The following is an 11,045-nucleotide window of genomic DNA, read 5'->3' on the forward strand; positions in this document are numbered from 1 at the left end:
TGTTGGGAACAAGCAAACGTTAACCTGAAAGAAAGATATGTATAATTTTTTTTCTTTTTTGCTGTAGACGTGCAAATAAGGTTATCTTAAAAAAAAAAAAAAAAAAAAACCGCTTACATTCGAAAACGATTCTCGGGAAATTATTTTCAAATGAAATTAAATTCTGGTTAGATTGGTTTACGAATACATTCGTAAATTCACAAAAAAATCCCCGGGTTATTTTGTAAACAACGTTCTTCTAAATTCAAGACGATTTTTTTAAACTGTGAAACCCTTGTGTTGGGGGTGAGATACACGGGCCAAAAGAACGATCCCCGTACCACGACACACCCGGCTCCTTAGTTCCTCACAATGCACGACATAATCGAGAATCTTGTTGTAGACTCCATGTCGTGTTACCTCTCGTGTGAGAGAAAACTAAAAAAAAAAGTCATAGAAAAATGCAACTTTTTAAGCTAAAGCTCATTCGATTCCGTCACTCAACAAGGATGGATAAAATAATATTTAATATATGTGAAGAGATTGATTAGGTAAACATAATACCACATACTTTATATGAGAAAACACTAATCGTTTAGTGAATACAACGGCTGATTAACAAAAATCAGCGCCGAACTTTGACCCTACAAATCGTTCAGTTACAATGATTGCTTAAATCCTCTCGAAATAATAATAATAATAATAATAATAATAATAACTCGATCTGTTACCACAAAGTGCGATATTGTGGAATAAACTGTCTTATTCTTTTCAGCTAAAAAAACCTACGACAACTTTCTCTTCACGAAAAGACTACATTCCTGAGTACCTCATAAATTGCTCTACTGATGCTGTTTTGTAAATCTGTAAATGCAAGGTAGCTTGGTTTCTTTCAGAGAAGACAAACAGGCGATTCTCTCTTACAACTGTCACTCCTATTCTTCGCGCGTAATTGGCTCGTGCTCCTGCCGAAGCACACGAGACCACAACCGTCCAAAAGCACACACTTAAAAATTAGGTCCCAAATCAGCTCTTAAAAATAGCCTACCTAAAATTATGTAGCCGCACTAAAAAAAATATTAAACTTAAAACTATTCATAAAAAACTAAAAACAATTTTATTCGTTTATAATAAATGTTCTCAAACTTTCTAGAGTCTCTTAGGCGGAGCCAACTTAACTGTTATAAGTCTTTCCCAAACCTGATAACCAGTATAGATAGTCTCTACAAAGTTGATCTAAGTTAGTTTACAAGTTCCAGCTGTAGCTTGTGGGGGGCTGTACAAAGATCGTCTTACATTATGAAGTAGGGCCTACCTAACTATTATTTATTACACTGACCGAACCTAACATTTTACTTCGGTAAACTTCGGAAATGTTCGGTTTGTGGCTGTGGCTTTCCATCCCTGTGAACTTCAGGCAATCCGCAATTCGCGGATCTGTTTTGCTCTTGTCGCGGGGGAACTTTGCTCACAGTTTGTTCCACTTGGAGACGAGCGAAGCGGGGCTACGAAAGGAGATTGCGGTGGAGAGAGGAAGAGGAAATCAAGGCGCAGGGGAAGGAGGGAGAGGATGATTTGATTTGGCGTTATGAGACAACATTGCCCCTGGGCGGAGGAATGTTTTTACCTGCGCTCCTGAATGATTGCAGCGCTCTCGGAAGAAAAGTCGAGCAAGGAAATTCCGCGCGGGCAATTACATTACAATCGAATAATTTTGTTTCCCTCTGCTCGCAAATCGTTTTAGATCTTGATTATCAGTGGAATGAAAGAACCTGGTCAGGAGGGAGGAAGTGGGGAAGGAGAAGGTTTGCGACTGAAGAGCAAAAGGTTTTTACCAAATTGGACTTTATTTTATTGCTCATTCCAATCCTTCAACTTCAACCTCGTACCCTTAATTGCAACACCAAACCTCAGAAACCACAAAATGTTACGTGCTGTGTATAAAGGTAGTCTTTGCTTCGTAAGTAGAAAAAAGTTGTAACACAGGACGAAAATAAAACAAATGAGTGATATAAACTCGATCATGGATAAAAATGAATAAAACGGTGAAGTCAATTATTATTATCAGTTAATCAGCAAAATAACGTTCGATGATAGGAGTATGTTTAAAAGTTGAAAAGAACTATAAGAAGTGAGTATCTACTGTCAAAAAAAATGTTAAATACACATTAACAAGGAATTAAAAAAAATAGTTTTGCTATCAAGATAGCAATTATCAACGTAAAATATTTTGCACACACCCATTCCTTAACTTCTTACCTCCATGATTTCAAATGGGTGGTTTATTGCTACGTGAACGGAAAACCTACGATTAACAAAGTCTTTCGTACACACCCAAACAATTACTTTCGTATAACTTCGGGATTAGTTAAACCTCGCCTATAACTAACCGTTTTAACATCTACTTGTGCAAAAACGTGGACGCCGCCATACGCAAGGTCTACTGTGCTTGCAAACAGCTTTCCTAAATAATGGCAGAGACATCAAGATCAAAACCTGTCGCTATGCTTTAAAGTAACTTGCTGCGAAATTTTTTTTTTTAAAGCGTTTTTAATGTCTTACGTATCTTTGTTACCACACTTGATACATATATATATCTTAACAAAAATATTCAGAAGTTATACGAAGACACCTATTCGGGAATTTACGAAAGTATTTTAGAATCATATGCTTTAAATAAGTGAAAGATTTCCCAAACCAATGAAAAATAAAATTATTTTGGCACTCTATATTTACTGTGCTCTGGTGACTACTTTAGAAATCAGTAGATTCGGACATCGGACATAGCAATTGTTGTCAGGGCTGTTTTTTTTTCGTGCGACAATGTGACGTCATTCACGTTAGGATTACGACACGGACCGCCCCACAGGTTCGGAATTCTGTAGACGGGCCTGTATTCAGACCAGGAAGATTCGGACCGTCGCCCACAACACGCATGACGTCAGAGGGTCACGTGGGCCAATCAGCGATCGGCGTACGTCGGACGCAGTTTAGGACATTGCAGTTGTGGGCGGGCCTTTTATGGCCCGTCTACAATAGCAATGTCCTAAACTGTGTCCGAAGGACACTCGTCGCTGATTGGTCCACGTGACCCTCTGACGTCATGCGTCAAGTGGGCGAAGGTCCGAATCTACCTGGTCCGAAGAAATTCGTCAATTTGAACTTTTTGTCCCAACCTTTGTACTTCGGACACAGAAAAAGAACAGAACACTCACGATATTTGTATTTCCGGTTCCCGTTTGAAAACGCGGTGTTTGTTTTTGTTAAATATCTGGATAAATATATAATATTGAACTCCCACAACTTTCATAAGTTCAATCTAAAACTACAAAGCATCAAAACAATAAACAAAAACATTTGGTTTGGCACATTTACTGCGCTCTGGTGACAACTTTAGAAATCAATACATTCGGACATCGGACATCGCAATTGTGGACAGGGAAGTTTTCGGCGAGACAATGTGACGTCACTTACATTCGGATAAGGACACGGACCACGCACAGGTTCGGACTATTGTAGACGGGCTCTTACACCTCCCCCCTGAGGTCAAATGTTAAAACCCACTCCAAAAATATCAGGACCCCGCAAAATCTAGGACCGCCACTGTTGGTTTCTGCAGTGCAGCCAGGCAGCATGGAACTGGTCTGTACGAGCGAAGTGGGTCGCCTCTCGCCTCGCTCGCAGAACCTGCTCTCTCTCCTTCTCTCTCTTCGTCGCGCGCTTTCGCTTGATACGCGAGCGTAACTCTGTTAACACAAGACCTACCAACACATCGGCTCGTTGGTCTAGGGGTATGATTCTCGCTTAGGGTGCGAGAGGTCCCGGGTTCAAATCCCGGACGAGCCCGCTTTTTTTTTATCTAAGCCGGAGCTGTGCAATCACTTAAATAGGAAATATTTCTTGCAGGAACCTTGATGTGCAAAACACATGTACTTTAGTTTCATCAATCAATATTTCCCTATACTTAGTTAGACAACATAAAAAGCAGGGTAAAAATAAAGGAATATTACTTATGCTATAAAAATTTGATTAGAATGAGGACTTCGGCGTACTAAACATTGAAATAAGTTAATGACAAAAGTTTTAAGTTGCACAGACTCAATGTGAACAAAACCACAACTAATTATATCATACAACTAACCATCTTGGTTAAAGTTCGTATAAGTCATGCTTGAGGTCAAGATTAGAACCACCTACCTCTGTATTGACCAATGAGAGGTGTCCCAGTGCCTTAGTGGTCACAGCTAACGAGGCTACCATATAAGTAATTTTATTCTTAAGGTGATGTTTTTATCTTTGTAAATATCTCTTGTTTAAATAACACAATGCCAGCCATTAATTGTCTGAATTGTATACTAATTGTTCTAAGGATTGAATTAATATAAGTTAATGAAATAATTTACTGTATAATCTCTAACATTTTTTTTACCGCGTTTCGAATACACCGTTTACAAGGAATTTAAATTAACGACAAATACGTACAGATCATTACAAATTGATGAAGCACAATCAGTTGCGTTAAGTGGAAATTTTCATTGCTATCGTCAATTTCTTGATGTGAAAAAAACTGGAGTATTACAAAACCAAAATTTGAATAAAATATTTGATTTTTGGTAATTTATGACGCCATATATATTTAGTAAACAATGAAAAACTGTTTCGTTGAAGAAATGGCAGTAGTTTTGGACATAAAAGTTTCCATTCACTTATCATATTTGAACCATTGTAACAATTTATGTCTAGCTCTGACCGTACTAAACATTCCCGCATCAAGTATAGGGGTCTAGAAATACAGAATCTTTATTCATAATGCAGAGGAATTAAAATTTCATGAAACATAAAAAACTACACAATTCACTATCAACCCTTCTTCCATGTTAGGGTTTACAGAGGAAAGCAAACCTTTTGGTAAAATATTTGACTCAAATATTTTAAATCAAGCCAAACTTTACATTTTTTTTTATCTGAAGATCAAGCCATCGCGTGTTTACCTGAGTCAGCGCACCGTTATATGTGAATGTATACGTGGTTTTAGCACAGTGGCCATCCCATTGCTAATATGTCAATAAACACACTGGTTATTGTATAATTAGGTTAAATTTTCAAACCAATATATACGTTTGGATTAATTATATTCTAGCGTGTTGGCTGCGCTCGAAATATTTTTACTAACCTTTTCGCTATCTGTTACGGATGCAGCCTATGTCTCTAAGTTCTGATAGGAAGCCACGACGTTACAAACCTAGGCACGACCAAGAGCGTATTCAGCTCAAAACAGAAAAGGGATTGATTTGGGTTGGGGGGGGGGGGGATTTTCGGAACTCAAAAATCTTCCATGAGGGGGAGGGGGAAGTGTGCATGGTTCCATGCAATAAAAAAAGAAGTGAACGAGTCTTTTAGTACCCGCCAGTGAAGTGTAACATCTAATCTCGGTAGCGAGCAAATTGATGTGTTCTCACGTTGCAAATACACACGGCACGAAACTCGGACACGAAATTTAACTTATATATATATTTAAATAATGCCGAAAGTCACAAATACAAACAAATTAATGATCTGAACAAAAATTTCTGGACACGATACACACGTAGTTTCCGCACCCGCCGCTAGAATTCGTTGCCCGAGCGGCTACGTCGACAATCGAATCATTCCATTTTGCTGAAACGGCTTCGATAAACAGAAGAGGAAAAAAAAAAACAATTCTTGAAAGAAAAAAAAACCTTCCACACTAAACTCCGGCTTTGGAACTGATTTTTTAGCAAATCATTTTTATTAAAACTTGTTAAATTCACTAAACAGTTAATAAGTATTAAAGTTTCCTTTAGGTTTCGTGATCTTTGGCTTGCGTCATTCACCGCATATAGCAGCACCGTCGGTTACTCACTCATTCCCGTTCAGGAAATCACGTTCACCAAATGATGCCGTGCACCGAGATTGATGTTACACTTCGACACACAAACGACCGATACTGGACAATAGTTGTTTAAAGTTGTTTACACTTCAGGAGGGGTCGGGGGGCAGTATCTCCCTCACGGATACGCCCTTGGGCACGGCCGGTGATTGGCACTCGGGGTCTCGCCGCGACGTATACCGGCCGCACCGCAAGGGACCGCGGCGGTCTCACCACACACCAGGCTTGAGCGACACTTCCCCCAACCCTCTCCCTCTGCGACACCCCTGACACGCAGCGACCCTACTGTCCCCCCTCCAGCACTCTCGCCGCGTTCCGGCGCCACTTTTCATCCCCAGTTTGTTGCGTCACACATTCCCCGAAAGCCACGCCTCTTTTATTTAACCCACTCCTCCCCTCCTTCCCCTCCTCCAGGCTCTTATCATCGCGCGTACCTTTTACAACCCTCCGCTCTTTCCACCGTCCTTTTGTCACCCCCCATACCTTTTTCACACCCCCCACTCGGCGCGCATCTGCCCGTGTCGCCTCCCGATGGCGCCCCGACACGGCCAGATAACAATGGAGAACCCTTTTTCCTGCGGGGAAAGGAAGGGAAGAGAGAGAGAGAGAGAGAGAGAGAAACAAATAAAACCCCGGCGCGGGAGAAGTCGAAGCGGCATGTTAACCCCGGCACTCGCGGAGATACGCTGAGGTGATACTCGCTCGACGGATCCGGGCGAAAGACAATAACGGCGACCGCCGAGTTAGCTTTCGCCGGCTCGCCTTGCCAACAAAACATTATTTACTTATCTATTCGGCTATTTTATTTACGTACTTGTAGCGTGTGCGGCCTTATCTTACGCTTGACCACGAACGACACATAATAAAATTACATCTAGATATCAAACATGAAATTATAGACGAACAAATAACGTATCACATAAATTACCAATGAACCGTTTATAAATTTAAATTCAAGTTCAAGACTTACATAAACCATATACAATGAAAAAATATTAAAATATAGTTAAAATTATTATTATAATACTGTCATCCTCTCACACTCACACATTCATTCAGTATTCCCTTGATTACGTGTATGTGCATGTAGAGAGCCAATTATTTTCAGAGATGAGATATAGTAATTATTGTGAAAAACATTGTTGAGTACATCAGTTCAGAAGTATTCTCAACGTGGCTACACGAATACACTATAATTTTGTTCTTTGCTTATTATTGAAATTACCACTGACACAGAAACAAGAACACTCATGTTAATCCTAACCTACTAGATACATAAATGTGGAAGTTTGAATCACCTCATTACTAATGAACCGGGTTTGATGAAATTTGGAATAGAGGTAGCACGCGAGATGATCAACAACAACCTACAGGCTGCGTTCGAATGGAAACTACAGCTGCTGGATTCACAATAATATGGCGACGGCGCAACCCGATCACATCCAACACATCCGACACACCTGTGACGTCAGTTGCGATGACATCCGAGGACGCAACGGGTATTCCGATTAGAAAGATTATATTTTTACTATCGAGTAGAGAGCGTGTCCGAATTTTGTTTTCGAACGATTGTTGGCCTGGTCCATTGGTAATATCATTAATGTATTGTTTATAAAGTAAACTTCCGATGATCCGGCACGTAACGAAACTTTACTGGTGTCGGATTACAAAAAAATTCCGGATCAACGGACGGCACATCCCTTTATCGATAAACGCTAAGTTGCAGAGCAAATGCTTTTACAAGATGGTGTTAGGTGGCAAATTTGTTCAGCAGGAACATAAAGATGTATATATATAACGCAAACACAGGCCGAAAATATATTTCTCCGACAATCTAACTATTTCCGGGCTACGCAGAGCTCTTCCGACTACCACTAATGTGCGTGCTGTAATGGAGTTTTTGACCTTAGCTAAATATTTATAGGTTTTTATCTTAACTTCACGTAGTTGGCGTATGTAAGTACATTCCTAGGTGGTGCTAGAAAATAAAGCTTTCCGGACTGTTGAATTCCGGACTATCGGAATCTAAATTTTTTTTATTTATTAATTGTTGAAATATTTTAAATTTGTGGTATTTTGAAATAAACAGTAAATATGGATAAAACACATCTCTCTCAGACATGTCGATAAAAAAAAATTGTAAACATTGATAGCTATTGTATGTGTAGCGCATAAGTAATAGCGAGAAACTTTTTTTTACGTATAATCGTTTGTTGTGGCTGCTCGCACGCGTAGAAACTGCACGTTCACAATAGCGTACGTCGCGCTGTTGATCTGATTCCGGCGTCAAGAGGGCGCTGGTCTCTCGGCGCAAGACGACGTGAGATAGCGGCGCATTCCAGGCGGGAAACCTCGCGAAAATTATTGTCACGACTAATTTAAACAGGACCTGCGCGGCATGGTAGTAGGAACTATAAGGAACTAGATGAATCCTAGCGATGAAACCGAGTGGCCTCGAAGGACAGGATCGGCCCCTAGCAGGCATCAGCGCGCGCGATAGCCCGGGTGCTATCGGAAACCGATGCGCAGATACCGTTATCTGAGGTTATTGATAAATATTTCAGGCGAACGTGAGCAGATCGCGGGGGCCACTCTGACCACTTGGGTGGATCGCGCTGACGGTCCCTTGTTGCCTGGCCGTTCCCACGGGAGCTTTTCCACCGTCGTACCTCACATATTTATGATATTGTCACGTGCACCTAGCCGGTGCCACCGCCATTTCTGTCACGTCCACTTTCAGAGGGGGGAGAGAATCGTAGCTCTTTACATAGAAACAACTCGCTTGGCATCAACTAGTCTTAACTTCATAAAATACTTTACTGTACCTAGGATCATAGGTTCGTCATCCCGTACAGGATGTCTGGTGAGAGCTGAACTAAGGAGATTTTGCAAAATAACATAATACTAAATTAAAATTATTTTATTCTTAAAGTCAAATAATCAACATCATTCTTGACGAACATTTACACATCGGGATTAAAATTTAAAACAATACTCTTCTTTACTTCCTTAACGATTGAACGACCTTACAAGAGAGAGAATGAGAGAACTTCACTAAACACTTCCCTAGTCCTTCCGAATACCTCAAATCATAATTAATACTTAAAATTAAAACAAAGATAAGTCCATACTCACATTTTCCGAAAAGCCTTTCTTGATCGATTACTTAAAACTAACGTAGGGGCCTCTCCTGCCCTTAAAATCCGAACGAACATTACATTTTAAAAACTATGACGCGTGACCCCTGACGAGGGCCATAGCCTCCGCCCGAAAGCTTGACGACTACATTATGACCTAACTTAAATTAAACGACTCGTGGCCTCTGGCGTCGACCATAGCTTCCGCCCGAAAGCTTGAATTCCTACATCACGAACGAACTAACAACTCGTGACCACAGGTGAGACGCATAGCCTCCGCCTGAGTGAGCCTGAATTCCTACATCACGAACGAACTAACAACTCGTGACCACAGGTGAGACGCATAGCCTCCGCCTGAGTGAGCTTGAATTCCTACATCACGAACGAACTAACAACTCGTGACCACAGGTGAGACGCATAGCCTCCGCCTGAGTGAGCCTGAGTGAGCCCCGAGTCACCACTCACTTGCGCTTAAATTCGCGCGCCCTGCCGCGCCTACCATAACAAAAGCTCGTTATTGAAGTTAAATTTACTAAACAACTAACTAGAACATCTGGGAAGGCTACCCCCCTCTACCCCGATGTGCAGGCCACACCGCGCGGCTTGTTACGACAGCGCGCCCCAGTAACTGCGGCCCGTGGCTGCGCCAGCGCGCGGCCAAACAAACAAACAAAATTCTGCAAGCCCGCAGCGCGCCGCGCCGGCCCCGTGCCCCAATTACATGGTCACGCCACTTGCGCTGACGAGTGAACAGAGCAGCCAGCCCAGAGTCCCGTCAGTAAAGTCCCCAAATTTGATTTCAACAACCCTGCAAAATTTCAACCCGCGACATAACCCTCCCCTCACAGAGCTCGAGCCCCATCGAGCTACCTCAAAATTACAAATTGTCTTTTTCCATTAAACCATAACTATAAATTCCTCATTTCACAAAAATAATAATTTTCTTAGTTCCTTGCTGTCTGAACATACATCTAGATTCTGCATAAGATTTATTTTAAAACAACAAGTATTCATAAAATTAAATGTAAAACTTTTATCTGGTTTGTTCTCACAGGAACCTTCAGAGGCTCGAGTTCTCAATTCAAAAAAAATTGTTCTGTTAGTGAAGCTCTCTTTACAAATTAAATTACTGTTCTTAGTTTCTCAGTATTCGTTAAACAATGTGCAAATTCTTGATAATTATTATTTTTTTTTCCAGTTTCCGTTTGTCACAATACTTCTTTTGTTCTTAAAAAAAATTAAGTGTCCTTACAAAATTATCAGTGTTTCAAATTAATTAAACTCTTATCTCGTGAAGGTTGGTGCAACTCCTCGAAGTCAGTGTTGTCAAGAAGAGTAGCTCCCTGGGCTGGCCATCAGCAAACACCACTCAACTCCAACAGCTACTGGACTGGCTTCCAGGGCAGCTCACAACTTCTCCCTACATCTGCTTCGGAGTTGTGCCATCCTCATCACGAACAGATTACAATTCTGAAACATCATCAACAGGCATTACCATCACGCCTGACAAATACAAAACTAACTACTAAACTGCAATCGATGGGCAAGGATGCAAACACACAAAAAAATAAAATTAATTAATTCAACTGCTAACATAAAGTATCCCACCCTTAGCATAATCTAATCAGGCAAATAATTTGATAGGAAAAACTTAAGGAAGGGAAACATGACCTCCAATGATTTTCCCTACCTCTTGAGTCTTGATCTTCTCTATACAGCAAATAGTCCCCACGAAGTAACTGGGTTGAAGGTCAGTTCACATGACCCACCCATAACCTCTTCTACTCTTCTTTTCTTCTGGGGGCAACCACAATGCCCACCAATCTCTCTCCATGGTGCCGAACCAGCTATCCCATGAGAGTAAACAACGTAGTCAATAGGAGCGCAGAGGGGAAACACCAATCTCTGGCTTGTCGAGTCATAAAACTGCTTTATCTTCTTCTTCTTCTTCTTCTGAGTAAAACATCTGATTCATCTTGCTACTATTCTTCCCAACAATAAAAAAAAAGTTCATCAGG

At 41.0% G+C, this 11,045-nt stretch overlaps 1 non-coding gene across 1 annotated transcript; it reads left to right on the forward strand.

The window, feature by feature from the left end:
- Positions 1-3,753: 3,753 nt before the first annotated feature.
- On the forward strand, positions 3,754-3,825 carry Trnap-agg (transfer RNA proline (anticodon AGG)). Its single transcript has one exon. It is a non-coding gene; the product is annotated as a tRNA-Pro (tRNA).
- The last annotated feature ends 7,220 nt before the right edge of the window (positions 3,826-11,045 follow it).

The sequence above is a fragment of the Bacillus rossius genome, chromosome 6, assembly GCF_032445375.1.
Source record: "Bacillus rossius redtenbacheri isolate Brsri chromosome 6, Brsri_v3, whole genome shotgun sequence".
Classification (NCBI taxonomy): Eukaryota; Metazoa; Arthropoda; class Insecta; order Phasmatodea; family Bacillidae; genus Bacillus; species Bacillus rossius.